General features: G+C 40.8%; 1 non-coding gene across 1 annotated transcript; it reads right to left on the bottom strand.

Moving 5' to 3' along the window:
* Positions 1 to 17290: 17290 nt before the first annotated feature.
* On the bottom strand, positions 17291 to 17397 carry LOC141589364 (small nucleolar RNA R71). Its single transcript, XR_012520306.1, has one exon. It is a non-coding gene; the product is annotated as a small nucleolar RNA R71 (small nucleolar RNA).
* Between the last annotated feature and the right edge of the window lie 3698 nt (positions 17398 to 21095).

The following is a 21095-nucleotide window of genomic DNA, read 5'->3' as shown; positions in this document are numbered from 1 at the left end:
AAAACAGCAGACTCCATGCCTGGTCAATTCTCTGTCAGCCAATCATAACATACCACTTAGCCAGATCGTAAGCCATCAAGATTTTACAATCCTATCCTCCTTAAAACATGGTTACGTCCCCGTAACCCCATTATAAAATTCCACATCCAATGTTCAAGAAGATTACTGAAACAATAGACACAATTCATCTGATAAGCTAATTACTCTATACTGGCAACTAGCATCCGACTTTTCAAGCAACAAAACACACTTGTCAATTTCATGCTACGCATTACACAAAATCAAGGTAACAAATACTTGGATGCTTTGACACCAAATTAACACATTTACATCAATGTAGACAATCAACTAACTCATAGCTCATACTTGACGAATTAAAATATTTCATATCGAATCATATCATAGAAGTAAAATCCATATTTCTCGCAAATCAAAGTTTAGAGAAAGACACTAGGCAAAATTCAAGCAATGTAATAGCGTTTGTATAATTGAGACTACTTTACATAAAACTCACCGAAACAAATAAGATTATATTATCATATAACAAGGTTCATACTCATATCATATGCCTACCGTTCATGCTACAGAATTCATATCAGAGTATTACATGGTTACATCACATAATTCATATTTGATTAAACTTTTATATGAAACTCACATAACTTACAATTTCAACAATCAAACATCATGCAACAACTTTCAAAATTCATAATTAAATAACCGCTTAGCTATTTCGCGAGCTATTATCGTTTTTAGGAAATATAATGAATTAACTAATCATAGGAAAGAGAATCAATTGCAAAGCTTAAGGAATTTATTTATAACAAATTTTACAACTCAGTTGGTCGGAACAAAAACTATACAGCAATTAGACAGAAAATTGGGCAACTTGCAAAAATCACTATTAAATAACGTCTCGTTAAGATTTTAGGTGGCTTATCATTTTGAAAACGTGAATGAATATTCTAAACAGTGGAGTTGGAATTATGCATAAACAATAAACACGTTTTAAATGGTTTCTTTTTCAAAAACATGGGTCGAAACAGAACTGTGCATTAACAATCTGACCACTGTCAACTAAAATATTTATTTCTCTCAAAATATAATTCATATTAGCATGCAACTAAAGCATTAAAAGCGAAATCAGAATGTTATCACACATAAAATTTTCACCATCATATAGAGAACACATTTTAAATGGCAGCCTGTACAAACAAGGTACATTCTGGAATTTATTAAAATTTTTGGTTCCTTTAAATTACTTCACATTATCACACAACCATTCTTCCTCCAACACATGTTACATTTCATTTGAGGCATAGAAATCACGTTGCACCATATACATATAATTGCCATCTAGAAAACGGTAAAGATTGCGAAACCGAAAATAAAATCAACTAAATAACCCAATAATCATGTATGTATAGACAATGCATTAGTTTCTCATCGTAACAATCACAACTTATATAAATACGAAAATATATCCTAGAAATCACTAAGGTGTCACTTATTGAATACTAACCTTATAACTAAATTAAATGTATATAATTAGACGTAAAAATTGGCATGAAATTTTCAACACACAACTATATACATTCATGGCTTAGGGAAACACATTCCACATACCACTAGACATGGATTGCTAAGGCAATTAGTAAAATAATAACAATCATAAATCTCAAAATTCAATCACATTTGCCTAGTAAGCAAAACAGTAAACTCTTGCAAAGAATAAGATATTCAACAAGAAGTATATACACACTTAGAATAACAGCAAAACAATTATCAACGGACACGACACCCGTTTCGGTCTACTAGCTTTACACATAGGACTTAACTTGATTCTTCATCCTGTAACAACATAGCCTGGTTGGCTCTACTAACCATTCCAGTCAATCATGGTCATATCCCTCCTACATCTAACCTCTTAGGTAGTTATAGCTTATGGTGCCTCTATGATCAACTCATTAAACATATCATTATATTATATCTCTACCTAAGGGTGGCTCTTTAAGTGTCACATACTTCTGTTTGTTATTATTCGGTCAATGTTGTGGTTCTTTAAGTGCCACATACTTCTGTCGTATGTTCAACTTTGGGGACAAAGTTTCTTAAGGGGGATATAATATAACACTTCGCGTTTTAGAGCTTATGTATATGTACTACTTGTGTTTGTCTTATGCTTGTGGATGTTTGGTTATCATTACGGGGTGGCGAACTTCGGGGACGAAGTTTCTTTTAAGGGAGAAAGAGTGTAATACTCCTAATATTTTTAATATTTTCGTTAAGCTGGTATTGCTACTTTTATTAAAAACTGATTTATTTATATTATTTTACTATCTTAAAGTCCTAGCAACATTAGTTAAGCTGGAAATCCAACTTCTTTTTCTTATTTATAATCACGGTTACAATTCTATATATATATCAAACCCTACATTGTATATAATCTAACATTAATCCTAAGTCTCCTCCTAATGCCGCCTAACCCCTCATATGCTCCTACCCTCACCACGTACTGCATTATATTGGCCAAACTTTACCTTGTCATTTTATTCATTTTCGAAAAGTTTACGTTCGAGGACGAACTTTGTTTTTAAGGAGGGTGGAATGTAATACCACTGAAATTTTATAGTGTTATTATTTTCTAAACTCGAACTTCGAGGACGAAGTTCCTTTAAAGAGGGGAAGATTGTAATATCCCAAATATTTAATATTTATTTTAATACTTGAAAAATGATTTAATTGATCAATTTTATTATGAAGAGAAATTGGATTCGTAAAAATATTTGGTCCAAACCGGAGCCCAACTTATTCCTCGTTATTAATTCAGCTTGGCAAATATATTCAACCAAAAACCCTATTTTTTGTGTGTGCGTCATATTCTGTCTTTTGTTCTCTTTGTTAAAAACGCACACTTTCCTTTATCTCAACCATAGCATAAATTCCACCATTCAATTATTATTTCATCTTTCTCATACTACTACACCATCAACAATTTTCATAATTTAGTGCGCTAAACATCAACTTCTAGGCGCTCATATTATAATCGGCCAGATTCTCCGATTGATGTGTCTCATTAGCAATCTTGTTGACCCTTTCTTGTTATCCTTGGATTTCTCGAACTATTTTCTGATATGAGGTAACACGATTCTACCGATCCTATTATTATTACTATTCTTCGAGGTTGTTTGTATATGTGCTAATTGATTTATCGAGTTTATCCACTGAGATTTAATTGCGATGGGTTACTTACGTTGTTATTATCCATACTTATTAACTGTACTTATTCTTATTATTTTTCGTTTCGTGAGATGGGATATTAATAGATTGAGTTTGGTAATTTACATATGGAGTCTCGTATTGAGTGGATTTAGGACTCGGTTGACCAGAATGGGATTTATACTCTACTTTAGCAATTATATTGTGTATGAGTCTAAGTGGTTGTTGATTTTGCTATGCGTTGAGTATTTTAGAACACATATGAAGGATGGTGTCCATTATCAGTAGTGAGCAAAGTTTATTGAAGTTGTAATCATATTGTTATTTTGGGATTGTGATGCTGAGAGTTCGAATTTTCTTATTATATTCGATTTGTTGATTTCTTTGACCTAGACTAGTGGGTGAGTAGCTTAGAGTTATTCTCTAAGTGTTGAGCAGTTTCTTTAATGGAATATTTGACAATATCGATATTGAAATTGAGATGGAAATTGGTTACTGGTATTGAGTTATGAGTTATGGGGCCTTTGAGCCGAGTTATGTTTACGGTCCAGAGTGACCATGGTTATTGAGTTATTGAGTTATTTGAGTTTGAAATCGATATTGAGATAATTCGTTTAATCTTTTATTTATCGTATTCGTTATTTAATTTAGTTCCCGAGTCTTTTAAATAATTAGAGACGGGTTTTGAGTCGGGTTGATTAAAATGGAAAACTGCTATATCGGGTGATACGTGCCTAATGTATAGTCTTTTTGGCCTATTTCAGCACGTATTTCTATGCATTTATATACTGTTTTTATAGTATTTTGCCCCGAATTGGCTACTTTGGTGTATTTTGTCCTTTTTGTAGGAATGATCGCGAAAGTAGCGGAACCATGCTCTTTTCCGTCCTTTTTGCATGCAATTAGAGGAGACGAGATTGTCCCAGAGTGAGATACTGCACTTGAAGTGTCGTGGCACGCATTACGAAGCATTTGGGTGAAGACGTGAGCTGAATTGAAGACTCAAGTGGTCTATCGAGTTGATTGGTGGTCTATCGAGCAGTTTATAGGACGATCGAGAGGTCCCTAAGCTTCCCAAGACTCGATCGAGCTGTTCCTTTCTCGATCGAGTAAGCTGCATTTGATCTGGTCCTCGATCGAGAACCCTGCTGGTCGATCGAGGGGTTTCTGCTGAGCCGTTGGTCGATCGAGTGGTTTTGCCTACTCGATCGAGAGGATTTCGTCTGTGGGCTTTAATTAGTCCGTGTTTTAGTATATTCCGCATAAACACTTAGGCTTTTTGGCTATTTAACCTATGTTTAACTAGGTTATGAGTCATCTTTTATCTTTTTATTCGATCTTTTATTCTCTGATCATCACTTTACTCTCTTTTATCTTTATTCTTTTTACTATCCTTGACATTAGACACTGCTACTTTCCTACGTTAGATTGCTTTCACTCGGATTTCGTTCTTTACGCCGGAAATTGCTGGATTGTAATTCTCTTTCCCTTTTAATAATAATTAACCTTCTTTTTTGTTTTAATTCTTGTTTTATGTTATTGTTATTATGCTTCTGCCCTAATTTGATTATCATTGCTTTATATTATCATTTCATTATGTCATCTGCTGGAAATTTACATGCTGTTAGTTTATCAATAGACATGAGTAGCTAATCTCCCTTCATGTTGGGATTAGGGGATCTGCGGTAGGATAATGACGACGTAGTAAATGAATTAGACGAACCGATTTAAGAGACTCTGTCACTATAGCAATATAACTGTAATTCTCGACCTAGTTGAGTGCACGCTTCTATGTCACCCGTTAATCTGGCTACAATTAACCCTGGATCGAAAGATTGGATTAAATAGGCCTGCTATAAACAGTAGACTACCCTAATGAGGACGAAAGTTAAGTTAGCGGTATTTTAGGGTGGGAAGTGGACCGAAAGGACCTTCTAATATCCGTCTCGCATTAGTTAAATCCGAGTCATTTACTTTGCTAAGTTGTTGTACTACTGTAGTGAACCGAATTCCCGACATGTCCCCCTCTTATTGATAGTTTAATTCATTTCTTGCTCTACTGCTCTTGCCTTATTTCTCTTCCTTTCAACTCCGTAGTTTAGAACCAATAATTAATCAAACCCAATTGTTACCTTAGAATTAGAAATAGATAGCTGTAGTTACATTACCTCCCTGAGGATTCGATACTCGACTGCCTCTACTACATTTTTAGTTGAGACCGTTAGGTTTTATTTTTGACAGGTACGCGACAGACGTGTCAAATTTTGGCGCCGTTGCCGGGGAGGCAATTGTTCCAATTACTAGCTGTTTTATTTTTAATTCTTCTTTTTAGTTTAAGGAACATCGTTCCTTAGACTATTCTCATATCTTGTCTGTAGTTTCGTCTTATGCGCAGGTCGCAAGGTGGTCCACTACTACCTTTTGATCCCGAGATTGAGAGGTCTCTGCACGTAAAAAGGAGACTACTATTTCAAGAACATCAGGCAGAAGAGCCTAGTTCTCACGGCAGTTTTTACGAGGACGAGCTTTTCGAAGACAATCCACCGTCTTCTCCAGTTTCCAATTCATCACTTGAGTCTATCACTTTCCCAGAATTTCGAGAAATGGCCGAGGAAGCAACCATTGCTAGTCACTCCGAGCCCACAGCTGACAATCTCTATAAAGGGTTGAATCTGGAGATGCCGAAAGTTTTCGAACCGAAGCCGTCTTACATCAGCATGGTAGAGAAAAACCAGTTCGGGGGAGCTGCAAAGGAAGACGCAGCTCAGCATATGGAGACCTTCATTGACTACTGCTGCTCCATACCTCCTCCCACTGGTGTGACAGCTGATCAGATCAAAGAAACTATGTTCATTTTCTCACTCCGCGATGCTGCAAGGGAGTGGTATAGGGATTTGGACCGAGCTGCTCACGGCATAACAGATTGGAATTCGCTAGCACTGGCGTTCTACAAAAAGTATTTCTCTGCTTCGAGAACCATAGCCATCAGAGCCCAGATAACCAGTTTCAAACAAGGGCCCGACGAGAATTTCCATGAGGCATGGCTTCGTTTTAAGAAACTAGTGCGAACCATACCACACCACGGTTTCGAGAAATGGAGTCTATGTAACCATTTTTACAATGGTTTATATGATGATCAGAGAGCTATACTAGATGCGGCAGCCAACGGTCGATTTTCTGACAACTTGGGGCCGACGAAGGGATGGAAAATTATAGATGATTTAGCCACTCACAGGGCTGAATACGGGAATTCAAGGGGAAACCAAAGGAGGGCCGCTGAATCCTCTTCAGTGGCTGCACTAGAAGCCCTTACTGCTAGGTTCGACAAGTATGAACTAGGGGGAGCTTTCAAGCCAGGGATGTACCAGGTTAATGCTATGACAGACGGTCCCTTTGTCTGTACGAGGTGCGGGGTAGACGGACATGTCTCTGATTTCTGTCCTAGTCCTTATGAGCAATGTGCTGCCTTCCAACATTATAGGCAAAACAACAACCAGTACGAGCCAAATATCCACCCCAATTTGAGGTGGAGTAACCAGAGCAACGTACTCAATCCCACCGCCCCTCCAAATCAGCAGCAGCAGCCCTATATTCCCCCACATCAGAAGCAACAAGGCTACCAAAAGCCTCCGTCTTTCAACCCTCCTAACCAAGGTGTTTCGTCATCTAGTGGGGTGAGTGAGATAAGTGAGCTAAAGACCATGATGCAGTCCATTGCAAAGCAGTTACAACAGAAGGACACGGCATTCAAGGCACTTGAAACTCAAGTTGCGCAATTGGCTGAGAATCAATCCTCCAGGAAGCCCGGTCATTTACCGACTCAAAATGACAAGAACCCAAATGAGACGGTACATTTGATAGAGTTGAGAAGCGGTCTCTCTTATGAGGGACCAGAAATGAAGAAATCAGACACAGGAATAGTGAAACGACGATGAACAAGTGTTCGTAAGAAGAAAGGACTCACGACACAAGAGTTACTCGATCGACCGAAGTCTGTCTTTGTCAAATTAGATTAGATCGAGGGGATTGGTGAGGAAAGCCCTCGATCGAGTAGTCACTCGCTCGATCGAGTGACTGAAGATGAAGAAGGTCGATCGAGGGGGACTGTTGCTCGATCGACTGAAGTTGCTGAAGAAACAGCTCGATCGAGTGGACACATTGCTCGATCGAGTGATATTGATGACGGGAAGCTTATTCGAGAGCCTGCTAGTGCTCGTTTAAGCGATGAATTACCGTAAAGGCCTCGTTCGAGAGGTAAGAAGCGGCCAAAGGACACCGAACTTGCTCCGGAAGACACTTTGGAGGCGAGAAACAAGGGACTCGAGATTCCAATTACGGTTCCCTTCCCGAGGCGGCTCTGAGAATACCAAGATTAATCAACAATTTAGCAAATTTGTTGAGCTGTTGAAGAGTTTGGAAGTTTCCGTGCCGTTCACTGAGTTGCTTACCAAGGTACCCTCTTATTTACGATTTATGAAAGATATTTTAGCACGTAAGAGGACCATAAATGATAATGAGATCAGCTTTGACGAGATGGGGTCAACCCCGTCTCAAAATAAGCTACCTCTTAAGCAATCAGACCCGGGTAGTTTTTCGATCCCTTGTCACATAGGAATGCAGTTGATTGATAATGCGCTATGCGATTTAGGCGCTAGCGTAAGTGTTTTACCTTTGTCTCTAGCTAAGAGACTTGGTGTGACCAAGCTGAGTTGCACCAACATGACTGTCCAGATGGCCGACCGTAGTCTATCACGGCCACTAGGTGTAGCGGAAGACGTACCTGTTAGGATCGGGAAGTTCTTTATTCCCGTTGACTTTGTCGTCCTAGATATCCCCGAAGATGTGCATACCCCTATCATTTTAGGGAGACCATTTTTGTCCACTTTGCCCGTGCAAATGATAGATGTCGGGGAAGACTTTGACCTTCCGGTAGGGGATGAGGAGCTGACTTTTCATCAGTCCAAGTTCCGGAGGGCTCCCATGCAAGCTCAGCCTTGCAATGCCCTCTCTTCTGTTGACCCTATTATTGACACTCCAATTTTGGAGAATATTGCCATTATTGCTGACCCTCCGCCTCATGCGAGAGCAAAAAGGAGGAGAATTCGTCATTTTCCTTATCGTAGGTACGGATAAAGGCAAGAAAGGAGTCATGTCAAGGGACGGGGTGCAACCAAAGATCAATCAACTGGAGCAAAGGATGCGAAAGAAGATGACAGAGGGGCGAGAACGAAGGCAGTTCGAACCTACATAGATTGGAATTATGTTCCTCCTCCTCTCAGAAATTCAAGCTCGTGGAAGTCAAAGAGGACGGTCGCATCGCCAAGTGACGTCCTCCAAATGGAAGCCCACGAAGGGGCTATTGACAACTGATGGGAATTAAACGGGGAAATGCCCCGTGTAACAAATTGTAATAGATTTTTGGTTTGAATTTCTTTTGAATTTATTTATTTATTACGTTTTTATTAGGACAATTAGTTTAGACAATTTTTAGCGTAGACTAAGACTATAGACTATTTTGCTGTGTATTTGGTATTTGGGATATGTTTTATGCAGGTTTGGGGAAATGTCACGCATTTCGAGGAGGAAAAGACGGAAATTTAAAGGAATTCACACGAGGAAGTCCTCGATCGAGTATTTTTATACTCGATCGAATGGCTATTGGGTCGATCGAGCTGGCTGGTTACTCGATCGAGGAAGACCACAGAGGAACAGGTCGATCGAAAGGTTTCTTATTCGATCGAGCAAAGGGGATATCAAAAGTCCTCGATCGAGTGATTAAAACCACTCGATCGAGTGGAATGAACAGTAAACGACGAGAGTTTTTCTTCTTAAAAACTCTTATTTTTCTAATTCATTTCATTTCACCCCTAATTTGTCTAACCCCCTCCTTAATTTGCGGCTAACTTCACCCCCAAATCCCCATTTCTTGCCCAAATTTATCAAATCCACCACCTACATTCCATTGCTAGCTAATTATTCTTCAATAGCCCCTTGTTTTCCCCTTATTTTGTGTTCATTTTCACGGTTTTCAAAGGGAATTAGGGTTTGCGGTTTTTCAATCGAAAAATCCGCCTTGCTTGCTTGTTTTTGAAGTTTAATTGCTTGTTTTAGGATAATCATCATCAAGTAAGTGTTTCTATCACACTCTTTGCAATTTCTCTTGATTTAATTCGAATTTTTGAGGTGATTTTGAATTAGGGCTCGAAAATTCCTTACTTAGTCGAATTTATTCGATTTTATTGTGTTTTTAGCCCTTGATTAGCTTGATTGATGATGTTTTAGCAACTCCTCACTGTTTTTGCATGATAAATTCGAATTTTGCGCGAGATTCCGCGACTAGGGTCCCTGTGAGTCGAAATTTCGACTGTCAGACGGTTGTCTTGCTGTCATGTTTTGTTATTTGCGGTTATCGCCCACTTGTCACTGTTGTTAACCGCTGTTAACTGTTTTCCCGTCCCCTGTCGCCATTACATGCTTTGAATTATTAGGAATCTCGCGCTGTGAATGGTTACTCTCGACTGCCCGGAGTGATACACGCCCTATTTTCGGTTTTCATGCAGTCACTGTTTTATCATATCATCACCATTTACATGCTGTTTTTCGAAAATTTTTGAGGAATTGTTAGTTTTGTATGCTGGAAGTCGGTTTTATCGACTAATAGGGCCTCTTTTTGCTGTCACATGTTGGTTAGCGATCGTTTTAATCACGGTTAGCAGCATATTTCTTATTCGTGCCCTTTGACACTTTGCAGGATGGACGCGAGTTCCCTGTTTTCTACTAGCACGTCCTCCAGCTCTTCTGTGAGCGAGCAAGTGGCCCCTGCTGTTGCCACTAGCTCTGCCTTGGTCACCACTGCAGCGCCAGTTTTACTTGTCTCAGCTGCAGGGATAGTTCACTCCGCACCCAGCTCAGCCGGGAGTTCGGTTCAGGCTTCACCAGCCATCACTCCCAGGCCTTTCTCTTTGCTGGACTGCGGATTCAGGCCCCGTTTTCCGCAGCTTGGTATGGTGCCACCAAGGACACACCAGCAGGCTAGCCAGTTAGCCGTTACTTCCAGCCCTTCTGCGGCTGTTGCTACAGGGGAGAGCGCACTCACACCTCTACCGAAGATGCCTACGGTACGTTTTACTTCAAAGGCTCACCGGACACGGTTAGCCGCCTTACTTCGTTGTCCCCTCTCCTCCACCCGTTTCCTTGCACAAGCTGACCTAGAGACCTTAGGCATCTATGAGGAGGTCTGTAGTTTGTTGAACGGGACGGGTATGTCGGGTCTGATTACCATGCAGGAGGCTACCATTCGTACCCTTACGTACGAGTTCTTTAGCTCCTACTCTTTTGACACCGACTCCTACCAGTGACCACTCCGCTTCTCGCATTCACTTCCGACTCCGCAATGAGTCGCATCACTGGACCTTGTCCAAGTTTGGGGAGGTTTTGGGACTAGTTAGTGATGGTCCCACTGCCCCACCTCGAGAGCTCCTTCAGCCACTTTGGGCTGCTCTTTCTCACACTCCCTTCCACTCACGGAAGGGAGCTCACGTTCACTTACCTGCGCCCCGTTATTACTTGCGTCTGTTAGGAGAGACCATTTTTGGGCGCCCTGAGCCCAATAACGTGACCAACACTGAGCTAGCGATTCTCGCGGGGTACCTCAACATTGACTACGGTACCCCGTTTGTTCTAAACATTGCTTATCTGGTAGCTCAGCATTGGAACGGTATTGGGACTCGGGTCAAGACCGCAGTTGTCTGTGGCGGGCTAGTTACTAGGATTGCCCGCCACCTTTACCCCACTGACCCTTCACTCACTGCACCCGATGAGGTGGCTTACCTTGACCTGGATGCTATGGCTGTCTTGACCTGGTTCCCAAAGGCGAAGGGGAGTGCGAGGATGTGGAAGATCTGTGGCTCCACGTCTGTCACCTTGCCGTGCTCTACCCTTCCGCCACTTTCACCGCTCCCTACTGCTGCTGAGGGAGCGAGGCCACCTCCACCTACCTACCACCTTACCTTCACCCCTCCCTCTTCTTCTAAGAAGAGGAAGCGGGAGGCCGGAGCATCTTCTAGCTCCCAGGCTCGGACTCGAGCCCAGTGGGACCGACACCCACGCCTCAGCCTACACCCACTCATACTCCACCTCCACTTGACCCTCCTTCCGGTTCGGTTTTCCGCCAACTTTGTCCGCCCTCCTGCTTTAGGCGCCGCGGTCACGAGACCAAGGGCGTCGTGATGCCTTGCCTCCCGGTTGTGCGGTACCTTACTTCGAGATGAGACGGGATATGGCCTTGGCCGTATTCCCACTCTACGAGTTCCACATCCGAGCCCGGCGGCCGATTCCAGAGGGGTGGCCGCATCCTTCCTTCTACCGATACCCAACGGACGGGTACCCTCCACTATCCTCTGACTCAGAAGAGGAACCGGAGGAGACAGAGGTAGCACGAGAGGTGCGGTTACGGGCAGAGCAGGCGGCGGCGAGAGCTGCCAGAGAGGAGCAGAGTGACCCTCCGTTCGTACCCGGTCCGGAGGATCAGGGGAGATGACGACCGAGTCTCCCCTTGTTGTTGCTGGTTTGGGGAGACGGTTTTGTTGAGTCGAGTACCCGAGAGATAGCGGTCTTGCCGACGACGAGTAGCTCTTTGGTCTACTCACTTCCCCGCTTTTCATTTGGTTTGGGGAAGTTCGTGTTTTGTATGTCCTCTCACTCTTTTTATTTTTCGTCTCCTTTATTTTATTTTATTGGTTGTATACCCCCATCCCCCATTTTTACTGCTGGTGTATGCTGGAGGACAACGAGGGCGTTGTCCCTTTTGGTTTGGGGAGGGTATTGCATCCTTTTGAGTCTGCATCTGCATTTGTTTTGCATTCACGTTTAATTTTTCAGCTTGCATTCGTTGTTTATTTTCAGAAAAATCAAAAATTTAAAAAAAATTAGAAAATGTTAAAAATTCAAAAAAAATTTCACGTTTATTTTTGCATATAGGTTGAGTCGGAACGGTAGATTTCCATGATGATAATGCACTATAACTTGTCAATTTACTTGAGCCTTGCACTTTATTGATGGTTTTTAGCTTTGTCATACGCATAGTCTACGAATTTCTGTTCAAATAATAGCTGACTGTTTAGACTTGACCTGATAAACTGGCAAACTACTTAAAAATTCTGAGTTTTAGAGCCATAACTGGTGACATCCATGACCAGTTCATTAGGAATTTTGAGAGTAGTACTCCTTGCATAGCATGTTTGTCTCATTTGCACATTTATGACATTCAATTTCTCGTCAAATGCACATATTCGGGTCTGCGGTTGGTGTCACATGCAGGGAGGGTCTTGCAATTTCCCTTTCTTTACATCTTTCACCCATTTAGCTCCACATTGACCAAAACTTGCCTTTTTGACCCATTAGCCACATTCCAAACTAAGCCTGCCTAGTCAAGGTAGTTAGTCTGTCCTTTTGTGGTATGTTTTCCGTTGCAGTTTGGTCCGTAATTCCCGTTTGGAGTTGGTGATTGTATTAAAGAAGGAGGAAGTGAAAAAAAAAAAGTATTGAGAAGAAAAAAAAAAAGAGAAACGTGAAGTAAGAAAGAAAAAAAAAAGAAAAGAAAATGAAAAAAAAATGAGATTCACGTGAAACAAAAGAAAAAGAAAGAGTTGTGAAAAGTAAGACCCTCTTGTCAGAGTTGAGAAGATGTTCGAAGACGTACAATCGACAAGAGGGTTGGTTGTTTCAGTTAGTTGTCTCAGACGGTGTTTAAAAAAGGGAACTTTGTGACCGTCTAGCTCCTCCACTCTTATTCCATATTTTTTGAGGAGATTGTGCTTCCAGTTTAGTGAGTTTTGTGCCAAGTGAAGGGCACCTGTGTTAGTCTTTCAGTCAGTTTGAGATCCGGATGGTTTATTATGGTCCTGTTAGGAACTAGCTTGACGCTTTTACCTCCACATTTCCATAACTTGTTTTGCCTTTTCTCACCTGAACCTCACTATTCCCATATTATTTGCAAACCCTCGGCTGTGACGGACATTATTGGTTGGAGTGTGTGCATTAGTACTTGAATTGTCTTTCATTTTTGGTGCATGCATGCTATGTAGGTCGCAGTTAGGCGAGTGACTGTCTTTTCTTCTCTCTTTTACATATAACATTGCCCTTTGCTTCATGAGAGAAGAGTGACCACGTGAGAGTCCGGTTTTGTTGGTCTTGCAAGGTCGATAGGTCAGCTTTATTTCTGAACAGCTTATAATTCGTTTGCGTATTGACTGTCTAGCTTTAACTGTTGATTTCTGTTGCATTAAAGTGGTTCAAGTAGACACGTTAGGCTAGCTCTGAGTTATCATTTCCGTTCCATTAGTTTAGTTTTGAGTTTACTCGAGGGCGAGTAAAGGTTTGGTTTGGGGAGATTTGATACGTGCCTAATGTATAGTCTTTTTGGCCTATTTCAGCACGTATTTCTATGCATTTATATACTGTTTTTATAGTATTTTGCCCCGAATTGGCTACTTTGGTGTATTTTGTCCTTTTTGTAGGAATGATCGCGAAAGTAGCGGAACCATGCTCTTTTCCGTCCTTTTTGCATGCAATTAGAGGAGACGAGATTGTCCCAGAGTGAGATACTGCACTTGAAGTGTCGTGGCACGCATTACGAAGCATTTGAGTGAAGACGTGAGCTGAATTGAAGACTCAAGTGGTCTATCGAGTTGATTGGTGGTCTATCGAGCAGTTTATAGGACGATCGAGAGGTCCCTAAGCTTCCCAAGACTCGATCGAGCTGTTCCTTTCTCGATCGAGTAAGCTGCATTTGATCTGGTCCTCGATCGAGAACCCTGCTGGTCGATCGAGGGGTTTCTGCTGAGCCGTTGGTCGATCGAGTGGTTTTGCCTACTCGATCGAGAGGATTTCGTCTGTGGGCTTTAATTAGTCCGTGTTTTAGTATATTCCGCATAAACACTTAGGCTTTTTGGCTATTTAACCTATGTTTAACTAGGTTATGAGTCATCTTTTATCTTTTTATTCGATCTTTTATTCTCTGATCATCACTTTACTCTCTTTTATCTTTATTCTTTTTACTATCCTTGACATTAGACACTGCTACTTTCCTACGTTAGATTGCTTTCACTCGGATTTCGTTCTTTTTACGCCTTAAAATTGCTTTGGATTGTAATTCTCTTTCCCTTTTAATAATAATTAACCTTCTTTTGTTGTTTTAATTCTTGTTTTATGTTATTGTTATTATGCTTCTGCCCTAATTTGATTATCATTGCTTTATATTATCATTTCATTATGTCATCTGCTGGAAATTTACATGCTGTTAGTTTATCAATAGACATGAGTAGCTAATCTCCCTTCATGTTGGGATTAGGGGATCTGCGGTAGGATAATGACGACGTAGTAAATGAATTAGACGAACCGATTTAAGAGACTCTGTCACTATAGCAATATAACTGTAATTCTCGACCTAGTTGAGTGCACGCTTCTATGTCACCCGTTAATCTGGCTACAATTAACCCTGGATCGAAAGATTGGATTAAATAGGCCTGCTATAAACAGTAGACTACCCTAATGAGGACGAAAGTTAAGTTAGCGGTATTTTAGGGTGGGAAGTGGACCGAAAGGACCTTCTAATATCCGTCTCGCATTAGTTCGTCTGAGTCATTTACTGCTAAGTTGTTGTACTACTGTAGTGAACCGAATTCCCGACATGTCCCCCTCTTATTGATAGTTTAATTCATTTCTTGCTCTACTGCTCTTGCCTTATTTCTCTTCCTTTCAACTCCGTAGTTTAGAACCAATAATTAATCAAACCCAATTGTTACCTTAGAATTAGAAATAGATAGCTGTAGTTACATTACCTCCCTGAGGATTCGATACTCGACTGCCTCTACTACATTTTTAGTTGAGACCGTTAGGTTTTATTTTTGACAGGTACGCGACAGACGTGTCATCGGGGAAGTTTCCATTTAAGGAAACTTTCCATTTTTAAGAAGTTTCTATTTTTAGTAATTTTCTATTTTGGGAACGGGAATAGTTTAAGTAATTGTTTATCATTTATTTATCTTTCAGAGGGCGAATTTGTTGTGGAATATTATTGAGCATCTGTCCATTTAATCTGCGGATGCGAGGTAGGGAAATACACTTGACTTATTATCGTTGATGTTGAATTGTGTTGACTTGTTTGTGTTTCATATGACCAAACTGTGAATGCTGACTTGATTCGTGGTTGTTGATTTACGTTATGATTCATATGCTGGAAGGTGATTGACTGAATTGATCATATTGAGTATGTTATCACAACATTTGGTAACCGGCATGATTTTATGATTGATCAGTTCAATAATATATATATTGTGTTGCATTAATTTCTTTTGAGCCTTCATATGCATTGGAGATGGAGGATGTTGTGGTGATGTGGTGTGGTGAAGATGATGTTGTGATAAGGCCCGGGCGGGTTCTGCAGACTTGCCCTGGTGTCCTCAGTGCGAGTGGCGGATCGGCTACGGTCGATATATAGTCTACCGGGGATCGGTATGGTCAAGGCGTTCCGGGTTATGAGATATGAGTTGAGATGGAGGTGGAGGTGACGGAGAAGCATGCATATCATATTTTGTTGTTTCATTGTATTCCCTACTCAACCTCGTGGTTGACCTGTGTATTCGTGAACACCGTGACGATCCAAATATTGGGGAGCGACTTGACAAAGGGTTTAAGAGATAGGATGGGAGCTTGATGGGCGTGAGACACTGGATCAGAAGACTTAGTAGCTAGATCATCATTTAGAAGACTTTCACTTTTATTTATGTTAGTTCTTTGTTATTTTGATGTAAAAGAGGTTTTGTAATAATTAAGTTAAAGTAATTATATAATTTGCCTTGGAGTTTAATTTGTTATTCACTACCTCGGGAAACCGAGATGGTAACAGTCCGGTTTATTAGGGAATGTCTTGCTAAATGCTCCTTCATAAATCGGGGTGTTACAGATATAAACCAACTCGATCCCATCACAACATAAGTGCTTGCATCTAGTAGAGAACATGTTTGTATCATCAAATCCCATGAATCCCCTATGAACCCATGACACCCTAGTGCTTTTTATCAATTGTTCACATCTCATTTTAATCATCTTGCTTTTTTTCATTGCTTTACTTTTATATTGTTGATTAGTTTAGTTGATCTCCTACCTCTACCCAAATTGTGACACCCTTAGATACAACTAATTGCAATAGAAAATCCTACTTCAATACTCGTCCCTTGGGATCCGAACTTTACTTATCTCTTTACTAAAAGTAGAGTAGTGTGTGAAGTTATAAATATTGTTTTGGTCTAGGTAACTCTTAACGACAAGTAACCGAAATCCATACACCGACCAAAAATGGCGCCGTTGCCGGGGACGGTGTTAACTTGATTTGGTTTTCTTTGATTGTTTTTAGTTGTGTCTTTCTTTACCTTAGGGAAGTCAAACACCTTAAGGTTTGTTCTATTTTTTTTCAAGTTGGTTGATATTTTGCATGTCTAGGAGATCACAAGGTAACTTGTTACCCATTGATCTTGAAATTGATAGAACTTTTACCAACAATAGAAGACTTGCTAGACATACTTTGAGAGGTATTGGTGAAATTGTGGACATCCAACCAAACAATATTGAGTTCATCAACCCTTTTGCAAGAGAAGGAGAGGATAAACCAATACAAAACCAACCACAAAATCAACCCATAACGCCTAAATTTTCATCACATTCCGTACCAACCGAGGAGAACCTACCAAATGTTACTCCCACACCACAACATTTGACCGGTAATTTCATTGCAAAATCCGCATTTATACAATTGGTTGAGAGAAGTCAATTTGGAGGGATGCCTAGTGAAGACCCTCATTCTCATATGGAGACTTTTTGTGACTATTGTGATGCGATTTCTCAAACCGGAGTTTCTCAAGACCAAATTCGATGGGTCTTATTTCCTTTTTCTTTGATTGGTTCCGCGAAACAATGGTTAAAGAGCCTTGATAAGGCTACTCTTGGTATTGACTCTTGGAAGAAATTGGCACTTGCTTTCTACAAGAAATTCTATCCTCCGGAAAAGACTAATATGTTGAGAGCCCAAATCACCGGGTTCAAACAAAGGGATGAGGAATCTTTGTATGAAGCATGGGAGAGATTCAAGGATACTTGCCGATCTTGTCCACATCATGGACTTAGCGAGTGGATCCTTGTACAAAAATTTTGGAATTGTCTATATGAAGACTCCCGAAACATTCTCAATATGGGATCAAATGGTATGTTTACCGAAGTTGATGATAATCAAACATGGAACAAAATTGAGGAAATGGCGGTCCATAATTCACAATATAGTAGACCTCGTAAGGCTACTAGAGGAGGAAAGCATGAAGTGGACTCTATTACTCAATTGGGTGCTCAACTTAGTTCTCATATTGATACCATTAATTTGAAGTTTGAGAAGGCTATGGCTAAGATTGAAGAAGCCTCCAAATCGCCTAAGCATCATGTTAATGCCATGGTGGCATCTTCATCAATTCCAAGTGGAGTATATGAGAGTTGGGGAACTTTGGGACATGACCAAGGTGAATGTAGGGGAACAAGTGAACAAGTGAATGCTTTCCAAGAATACAAGAGTGGTACCCCTTATTCCAACTATTACAATGAAAACACAAAATTCCATCCCAACCTCTCATACAAAAGCCGAAATGTTCAAAACCCTCAACCAACATACACCCCACCTCCAATGAGAAACCAAGCTCAAAGACCCTTTTACAATCAAAACCAATGTTATCAAAACCAACCTCCATGCAATCAAACAAATGACTAAGGTTTTGATGTTCAAAAATTGGTCCTCCAAATGCAAAAGAATCAACAAGAATTTTTCACTCAAATGCAAAAGGATAGCCAAGCAAAAGACATCACCATTAACAACATACTAGCTCACACAAAGATGTTGGAGACCCAAATGTCTCAATTAGCATCTTCAAGTTCACAAAGACAAAAGGGGCAATTACCACCTCAAGGTAATCCCCCAAGACAAGAATCGGTGAGTGCCATCCATTTGAGGAGTGGTACAAGGTATGAAGTGCCGAAGAGGCCCGTTGATGAAGATATTGTGAATGCTAGTGACAAGGAAAGAGTTGTTGAAGACTCTAAGAAAGAAGAAGAACCCACCATTCAAGAAGTTTCAATGGAGAATGAAGAGAAGGCTAGAGAGAAAGAGCCTATTGTGATTCGGCTTCCATTTCCAAGTCGTCAAGCTAAGCCTAAGTTTGATGAACAACTTGGGAAGTTTATGGAGATTGTCAAAAACTTGGAAGTCTCAATTCCATTTACGGAATTAATCAATCATGTTCCGGCCTATGCGAAATACATGAAAGATATTCTTACAAAGAAGAAATCCATCCGGAAACTTGAGACTATTGTTTTCACTAAGGTGAGTAGTGCCATCCTACAAGGAAGTTCACCTCCAAAACTAAAGGATCCAGGAAGCTTCTCTATTCCATGTACCATTGGCGACACCACTATCAACAAAGCTCTATGAGACCTTCGGGCAAGTGTGAGTGTCATCGCATATTCGGTGTGCAAGAGGCTAGGAATGGGAGAGCTTAAGTGCACTAATATCACGCTTCAAATGGCGGATCGCTCAACGAAGACACATTTAGGGTTATGGGAAGATGTGCCGGTAAGAATTGGCAAGTTCTTCATCCCGGTGGACTTTGTCATTGTTGACATGGAAGAAGACTCCAACATTCCTATAATTTTAGGAAGACCTTTCTTACACACCGCGGGAGCGGTGATTGACGTGAAACATTGAGAGCTCACACTTGAAGTGGGAGATGAAACGATCACTTTTAATCTTGACAAGACAATGAGAGCTCCCCGATTACATGAGCCGTGTTTCATGGTTGATCATTATAGCCGAGAAATTGATAGGAAGAAGTTGGCATCACAATGCAAAGAACAAGATATGGGTAAAGAATCACCACCCATATGGAAAGAGAAAGTCCAAGATGCTCCGTCCAAAGAACAAGAAAGTCTCAACAAAGAGAGCTTGAAAAGCTCACTCATGACAAGTAAAGAAGAAGGCCTCATTGGCCATGACAAGAAGGAAGAAGAGTTGCTCTTGTCAACTCGCGATATTATTGGGGAACAAGTAGATGAAGTATGCGGTCTTTGGGATGATGAGTTTGAAGGGATATTCTATCCCTATATCGGTAATGCTATGACCCAAGACCACAATGAAGAACAACAAGTGCAAAGGTCTATTGAAGATCTTTACCATGACAATGAACAAGCTTTCGACTACTTCTTCAAGGTGTTGAGCAACATCAACAACACCTTGGCTATGCCCCCTTGACATCTCACTTATGGATGAGAGTTTGGTGGAGTCCTCCCTAAACCACCATTTGTAAATATTATAACCCCTTAACTTGCATTTTACTTATTGTATTGCATTTTTGTCAATTTGTGATTTGTATTTTTATGCCTTGATTAAGATTTTCATCATTTTGAGAGAAAGTGAGGGAGGGACTTATGTGATTATTGATGTGTAGTGTTTTGACATAGTGTGGGGATAGCAATTGCCTAGGCTATCCAAGCCTTCGTAGTGCCCCCATAATGAAGACCAAAGGAAATGACACGGGTTATGAAATACCCACGGATGGAGCTGAATTCGTGTGGTAAAGGGTCCGAGCGTCCCAACCCAGAACCCGCTCATCCTAAAGACAATCCGAGCGTCCTGGTGAGAAGACGCTCGTCCTGAGAGATCTGGAAAACGAAATTTTCGGACTGACTGAGAATCCGAGCATCCCGCCAAAGAATCCGATGGTCTGAGTCAGGTCGCTCGTCCCCCAAAGAATCCGCTCGTCCTACTGTTGGTAAAATTTGGGATTCCTCCCTGACAAGGAATTCGAGCATCTTGACAGCAATCCGCTCGTCCTCCTATAAAAGACGCTCGTTTTCTCAGAAGACGCTCGTCCCAGAATAACAAGAATACGAGCGTCCCGTGGAGAATCCGCTCGTCTCCCCTCTAAAATTCAAAACTAACGGGATTAAAACCCCCTTTCCCAATTCATTTTACTCATTCATAACACAAACACATCTCCAAAACCTCCAAAACCCTCAATCCCTCCATCCACAAAAATCAAATTTCTCAACCAAATTCACCCAAATTAATTCCAAACCTCCTCAAAACTCAAACAAAACACTCCTTTACCAACAACAAAGAATTTAAAACACCAACATCTTCAAAGTTTGAATCGATTTTTAGGATACAAGGCAAAATTCAACTATCCTAAATCGATTTGGGTCTTATTGGAATTTGAAGAAATCAAGCTTATCTTTGGCGTTACTACATAAAGGAGAACATGGAAAGAACAAAAGGCGGAAGCAAGGCACCCCCAAAGAAGAACCTTTCCAAAAGACAACAAGCTCTACAAGCTATTCAAGCATCTAAGGCATTGGTGGTTCAAAATGCAAGGGTGGAAATTCAAGAGTCTATTCCTCCTATGGAAGCTACTACTTCTACTCCGGTTGTTGAACAACTAGATGATTATCCGGAGGTAATCTTCACTTCCGACTCTCATAGGAAGAAATTTGTTTCACTTGCTAAGAAATCTATTTTACCCACCAAATTCATATTCCAAGAGACCTTGTCAAAATTTGGTGTCTTAGAACAAACCAAGACCTTTTTCGAGTCCATGGGATTGAGTACTTTGTTTGATATGCAAGAGTTGACTTACTCATCCCTCACCTTAGAGTTCTTAAGTTCTTTGAAAGTTACCAAGGTGGTGACCCGAACAAATATTGAATTCCGGCTCGAGAATACCGATAGAAAATTGTCTTTTCGCGAGTTTGGTGAAATTTTTGGCCTTAGCAATGACCCGACTTAC

This window comes from Silene latifolia, chromosome 6 (genome assembly GCF_048544455.1).
Source record: "Silene latifolia isolate original U9 population chromosome 6, ASM4854445v1, whole genome shotgun sequence".
Taxonomy (NCBI): Eukaryota; Viridiplantae; Streptophyta; class Magnoliopsida; order Caryophyllales; family Caryophyllaceae; genus Silene; species Silene latifolia.
This window is presented reverse-complemented; position numbering and strand designations above follow the sequence as displayed.